This window comes from Palaemon carinicauda, chromosome 1, assembly GCF_036898095.1.
Source record: "Palaemon carinicauda isolate YSFRI2023 chromosome 1, ASM3689809v2, whole genome shotgun sequence".
Taxonomy (NCBI): Eukaryota; Metazoa; Arthropoda; class Malacostraca; order Decapoda; family Palaemonidae; genus Palaemon; species Palaemon carinicauda.
The window spans coordinates 236,643,431-236,650,930 of NC_090725.1; the positions used below are offsets into that span (position 1 = coordinate 236,643,431).

The window sequence follows — 7,500 nt, forward strand, 5'->3', positions numbered from 1 at the left end:
TTTGATTCGTATATTTACTTGTAAATTCAGTGCATTATATGGAAAATTAATTATTTTTTCAGATTCAACAACGAGAATGTTTCAAGCGATATGAATATATAATAGCAAAAAAAGAATCGCGCGAAACGGTGTTACTTATCTTGGGTGTTGCTATGCTCAAATCCGTTATATTGAGAGTGGGAGAACGGTGATTGTATAATGCCGAAAGACCATTGTAGTCTTTTCAAGTTTCGGAATTTTGAAACTGTTTCACAACTTCTTGTGATTCTTTTTTCAGGGTTTTTTTTTTTTCATTTATTTCTTTTTTTCTTTTTTACAATACTTGATAAATAGTTTTCTGTTTTAATGCTTTATTTTCTTATGTTATATTATGAAAGTGATGTTATCAGATCCCGTGTTTTACATAATAATAATAATAATAATAATAATAATAATAATAATGATGATGATGATGATGATGATGATGATTCTTATTATTTGGTAAGTCACAACCCTTGTTGGAAAAGCAAGATGCTGTAAGCCCAAGGGCTCCAACAGGGAAAAATAGCCCAGTGAGGAAAGGAAATAAGGAAATAAATAAACTATATGATAAATAATTAACAGTTAATCAAATATTTTAAAATCAATAACATCAAAACCGATATTTCATATATAAACTATAAAAAGGACTTATGTTTGCTTGTTCAACATAAAAACATTTTCTGTAAGTATGAACTTTTGAAGTCAATCTAAAACAAACGAACGATCTTAGCCAGCTAAGCCAGCGGATGAAGTCAGTTTTTCTTTCTTGTTCGTCTACCTTCGTTTACTACTACATTTGCTAGGCCGTCTGCTATTTTTAACCAGTCCAATGCGAGGTTTTATAGTTATCATTGGCATCCGGGACAGGACTTATTGTCCAAAAGACTTTGCCAACGTTATTTATCTGGACACATGCTGCACGTGGTCTTGAAAATCGATTTTAGCGTTGGTCATTAGTCTCATTATTTTTATTTATTTATTTATTATTATTGTTATTGCTGTTATGGCAATGATTATTTGTGCTCCAGCATTTCGTGTGATCCCAGTCCTCTGTTCTAAGGCATAGTTTTATATTTTAAAAGATTTGGCTTTGTTAACGTATCCCACAAGGAAAGATGTGGGCTGATCTTCCTAATGGACAATTGAATCAATGGAACTTCATTAGTTCAATGTGGTTGCAACTGTTTTTCTGTTGGGCTGGTTGACGTTTCGTAGAGTGCAGTTGACGGATCATTTTAACGTTGCTACTGATCTTAATATAATTTTTTTTTTTTATCAATCATAATCAAATTTTATAGTTTATTCTGTATTTCTCAATATCCTATGTTGGAGCCTATGGACTTCAGCATCATGCTTTTCAAGCTAGGTTGTAGCTTGGCTGATGATAATAAATTAGAAAGTAGGGTGAGATCTGGATGTCACCCGTATATTAATACGCAGATTGATGCGATGGCCATAAACTTGGACATCCCCTTGAGCATCAAGGCATACAGTCTGATATTGATAAAAAAGAGGAGGATTAAATAAAAACAAGTAGGCCTATACCCCAGAGTGATGCTAGAAATTCTTCCCTAGAAATAAAAAAAATTAAAAGACTTGCAGATTCAAAGGTAGAAATGTGCCGACGAACCAACCGGCATAGGGACTGTTGACCCGGACACAGGATAGGTGTGAGGAGGTTGCATGGCGGAAGTTACATGGATGCCAGAGAGGAGGAGATCTGGTACACCTGGTTTGTCTCGGCTCAAGAGAATTACCGAAATTGCGTCTCAGGGAATGAAAGTGATTGTGCATTGTTAATTATGAATTGAGCATTTGAGACTACATATTTTAGAGAGGGGCTGTGTTGTATAGGAGGACCTGGTGTTTCTGAAAGTAGCTACTTGAGGACTGATAGATGAAGTTTTTTTTTTTTTCTTTTTTTAATCAGATTCGGTTGCCTTAAGGAATAAGTTAATCTTCTCCTAGCCATGGACGATCAGTCCCAAAAGAGTACAATTCTTCCTCACACTGAATTTGGAACTTCAGTAAATGTTTATTAGACTTTTATGATTATTATTATTATTATTATTATTATTATTATTATTATTATTATTATTATTATTATTATTTCTAGAACTGAGGCAAAATTTTTCTCTATTTTTTGAGAAGTCTCAGACATTGGTCCTGCAAACTCCGGATAGTTGTGATAAGTTGGGACTTCGGAGATGCAATATGTGGAAGTAAAGCCGAAAGCAGAAAGCGCAGATATAGAAGAAAGATTAAATGTGATGTTAGAAAATGTGAGTTTGTTGAAAAAATTAGATTTTGATAAAATACAGGGAACGCTGAGTGTATATTTATAATAATTACGTGTTAGTGTATGGTTATTCCCATTTTTAGTATTCATAAGATATGAAAACGAAGCCAATAATGGAGCAGTTTGAACATGCCCACATGAAGAAATTAAGTTTGTGGAAAAAAAAGCACATGCTTCTGAATATAATTTTTTTTCATTGAATTAGAATATATCAAATTTTTTTTCAAATAATTTTGTTTTCTGGATATATATATATATATATATATATATATATATATATATATATATATATATATATATAAAACGTCTACTGACTTTGAGCTGGCATACAGCGATTACCAATTATACTACTATTTTGTTATATTGATTCTATTTACTCAACTCAAAATCATATTACACCTACCTGCTATGATGATGATGTCGAAGTGTATACACTGATTTTAATATGTACATTACGGTCGGATACTACTCATCTCTCTCTATAGCCAGATACATTAGGTATAGTAGTAGACTGTCACCTCGCTTTACAGTCTGCTAGTATTGTCAATTCAAATGCCTCATTATGTACTGTATGTGTACATACTGTATATATCATGTATGCATACACACATTATATATTATGTGTGTGTTCATGGAATTATTTAATATATATACACACACATACATATATATATATATATATATATATGTATATATATATATATATATATATACAGTATATGTATATATATGCATATATATGTATATATATAATATATATATATATACAGTATATGTATATATATGCATATATATGTATATATATATATATATATATATATATATATATATATATATATATATATATATATATATATATATATAATATACACACACATACACATTTCAAATACCAATAAAACTTTGAGTATCAAAGACGTGATACCTAATGTATATTCAAAAGTTCATGATTTATGTTTAGAAAAATTGCGAAGTTCAGTAAAAGGGCATTCATGTTAGGCCTAAGTATAGCAAAAGAGGCCGTGCTTAGGCATACTTAAGCGCTAAAGAGAATGGCTCCCTTCCATCACACTACATAAGGTTTCTCTGTAACCGAATGTCGCTGGGATACGAGCAACGTCTGATTTTTTCAGTAGCAAGTTCAATGGGTACTCCTTTTATGTAGCTTATATATGTACTGTATGTGTGTATATATATATATATATATATATATATATATATATATATATATATATGCAGAAGTGTATATATATATATATATATATATATATAAGAGAGAGAGAGAGAGAGAGAGAGAGAGAGAGAGAGAGAGAGAGAGAGAGAGAGAGAGAGAGAGAGAGAGAGAGAGAGAGATTTATTCAAAATCATGTATGGCACATACAGCATTGACTTTTATATGAAAACTTTTCACACTACTGTTTCATTGAATCACTAGAATAATTTATCCCATTGTTCTTATATGTATCTATCTATCTCTATCTATCTATTTCAATATCTATTTATTTATCTGTGTATATATATATATATATATATATATATATATATATATATATATATATATTGTGCGTGTGTTTAATGCTTGTATGTGAGAGAGAGAGAGAGAGAGAGAGAGAGAGAGAGAGAGAGAGAGAGAGAGAGAGAGAGAGCGCAAAATTTAAACGATGTAGCGCTTAGTTGATGCTGGTTCGATCTTAGAAAGTAAACGTTGTTGTTGCTGATAAGTTTTCAAGTAATCGCCCTGACTTCGGTCTTTTAACGCAAGTTATGTAATCATCGTGCAACTTTCCTCCAGGGTGACCCATTTATAAGAGATATACTGTACGGTCTTTCAGGTAGAATGTTGTGTAATTTATCTCTCTCTCTCTCTCTCTCTCTCTCTCTCTCTCTCTCTCTCTCTCTCTCTCTCTCTCTCTCTCTCTCTCTCTCATTATTCATATTATAAAAAGAGAAAAATATTGCCTCACTTTCAAATGTATTTTGCTAATTATTTATCTCTTTATCTTTTTCTTTCTCTTCCTGTATGAAATAATTGTATAATTGTAACATTGATTAAAAAGCTAATTTGATCCAAACATTTCATTTTGTTATCTCATGTGTTTAGGAATTTCATTAAAAAAATTGCCAATGCTCAGATTACACGTATCATGTTGCAATGCGGAAATTTTTGCTTACCGGATAAAATGATTAATTGCAATTCATCCTCGTTCTAAACCAGGATTTTCTGGTTTCCTTATTTAATCTACATTTTTCATACGTTGCTCTTAGAGGAAAAAATTTTTTTTTTACTGTTTAAAATGTTTTAATATATTTTCCCCTCTTTCTTTCCTGGATGGTTTAGAGATGTCACCATTATAAACTTGGGGTTTCCAAGTTTCAGAGGGGCTTCCTTTTCAGTATTTGAATATTCGGCATGTACGTCAAATTAATTTGAATTTATTTATTATAATTTATTCATGATTCTAGAAATATCGAAGTGCGCGAAACATCCTTATATCTCTTCGTCCTCTGTTGACTAGAAATAAGAAAACTCTTTAGGCGTTATCGAACGTCTTACCTTAAGTTATGAAAATTTGTTTCGTGAACTGATATATGTTGTCGAATTTACGAACTAAGTGAATGGTTCTTATATCAGTCGCGCAAGAATTGTACTACTAAAGGGTTTAAAAGTTTAAAGGCCGCTCATGAATGCCAGAGACAATGGACAGTGATAATGCCCTAGCTAGGAGAACAGTGCCCCAGAGACTGACCATATATACATATGATCAGCACCCCTTTCCCCTCTACACCCAAGTTTAGACCAAGAAGGGTCAGGGAATGTGCTCCCCACCCCCATCACCAATCAAGCTTAAGCCGGACCAAGCCTCAGTCCGGCGATCACAAGGCAGGGACGTTTGTTAGGTAATACATGGACATTAGGATTAACAGAATGGGTACCTAGAGATTGCAAACAAAGCAGGGGAAGGAAGAGAAGACGATGGATTGACGAGCTAAGAAATTTTCAGGTTACAAACTGCTATAGAAAGACCATAATACAGACACGAGTGATGGTCATGTCTGAAGCTTTTGTCCTGCAATTAACTAGCTAAGGCTATATATATATATATATATATATATATATATATATATATATATATATATATATATATATATAAAATCAGTGTAATCTGATCAATTCACTGTAGGTTTAGATTACAAAATTAATTAAATAAGAATCTTAGATAACCTCCTAAAATTTCAGCTTTCGTTCTTTAGTTAAGCGAGCTGTTATGTATCCTGTAACCCGACCTCATGCGACTTGGATGGGGCTCTATTGTGTCATCTGCGTAGAGTCACAGAGAGAGAACTTTGTCCTAAAGATTGTTGTACAGTTGGCTTCATTATTTCCGGTACACTTCATATGAACCAAAGGAGACGTCTGATAGCTGTTCATTGTAGCAGGTAAAGCAGTGTTTTGCAAAAGAAAAGATTTTTAACGCTGCCTGTAAAACAATCGCTGAGCTTGTAAACACGTTGTCAAACACCTCTTTAAGGATAGTATGCAGTACTGTTAATCAAATACTGATATTTTTTTCAATTCAGCACTTTGTAAGATTATTAAAATAGGTTTTGATCACTTGTTTACTAGCTCAACGACGTTGTTTTAGAGGTAGCGTTGCCAACAGTTTCTCTTGCTAAACTCAACGTTACCTGCTACAATAATCAGCTGTTAGGTGTCCCGTGAAATATACCGGAATTAATGATGCCAACCGTACTATGGTACACCGCACTCGAATAACTACGTTTGAAAAATTGCTTTCCTACTTACTCTTATTTAGAGAACCATCAATCTGCCTTTTTTTTTTTTTATGGATCTATGGTACACCCGTTTTTATTTCTAACATACACGTAAAAGAAAACACTTATTTTCATCTTTGTTTTGCTTACATATCGCCCGTATGTGGTAACGTCCCTGTCTGGTGATCGCCATTCTGGGGTTCGGGTCCCGCTCAAACTCGTTAGTTCCTTTTGGTCGCTGCAGCCTCACCATCCTTGTGAGCTAAGGATGGGGCGTTTGGGGGAACCTTTAGGTTTATCTGCTGAGTCATCAGCAGCCATTGCCTGGCCCTCATTTGTCCTAGCTTGGTTTGAGATGGGGCTTGGGCGCTGATCATATGTATATATGGTCAGTCTGTAAGGCATTGTCACTGTCCCTTGCCTCTGTCATTCATGTGTGGCCTTTAAACCTTTAAATACCAAAAAGGGGGAAAGGTCTGTGGGGGAAAATATGCATGTGTATGTGATTGTGTGAGAAGACAGAACAGAAGGACAGAAGTGAGAATTCTTCGAAGACAGGAAGATGGAGGATTTTTGAGATCGTAAAATCTGGAGAGTACGAAACTGAGAGTTCACTGAACTCTTGCCAGCTTGTGAACGATAAGTACCACAGTCGTGTTTGGAATTTACTTTAGTAAAAAAAAATCCTTTTTGAACGAAGTGAAGCGATCACCGTCTCGTTCTCATATCCATCGAAAATTTTCTAATGGAATTTCATTCAAAATAGTGTAATTATTGTTTGCATTACTATTTTTATGCCATGATTGATGATACGGTATTCAACATTTTATTCTCTTCATTATAATAATAATGATAATAATAATAATAATGATAATAATAATTATTATTATTGTTATAATTAATTTTATAATTATGATTAATGATAATATTATTATGTCTCTGGATATCTTCGTCGTCACTATTAACCTTATTACTGGCCATTTTAATTGTACTAAGGAACCAAAAGCAATGAAGGCTCTTGCTTATTGAGTATTCAGTTACTTTAGGCATAATATTAATGATATTATTATTGCTAATGTTGTTTTGGATTTGAACCGCTGACCACTGAAGTAACAGGCTATCTCATTATCCACTCAGCTACTTAGGAAATAAAAGGGGAAGAATTAGGTTTACAACTGCACATGTTTGAATGATTTACCTGTTTATAAATAGTTATAATTTTTCCTTTTATAATAAATCGTAGTGTTTGTTGATACAATTTTATGTTGCTCTCTAAGGTGTATTGGCCCTTTCAGGATTCGTTCATCCGAATGATGAAAGTAATCATTTTATTTTTATTTTTAAAGTATAGAAAAAAATATTTATTTTTTATTTTTAAAGTTTAGAAAGTAATGATTTTATTTTTA

The 7,500-nt window shown here is 32.9% G+C and overlaps 1 protein-coding gene across 1 annotated transcript in view; it reads left to right on the plus strand.

Annotated features, from left to right (window-relative positions):
- The window catches only part of Hr4 (Hormone receptor 4), a 497,205-nt gene that overhangs the window by 45,067 nt on the left and 444,638 nt on the right, over window positions 1–7,500 (plus strand). The window lies entirely within an intron of this gene.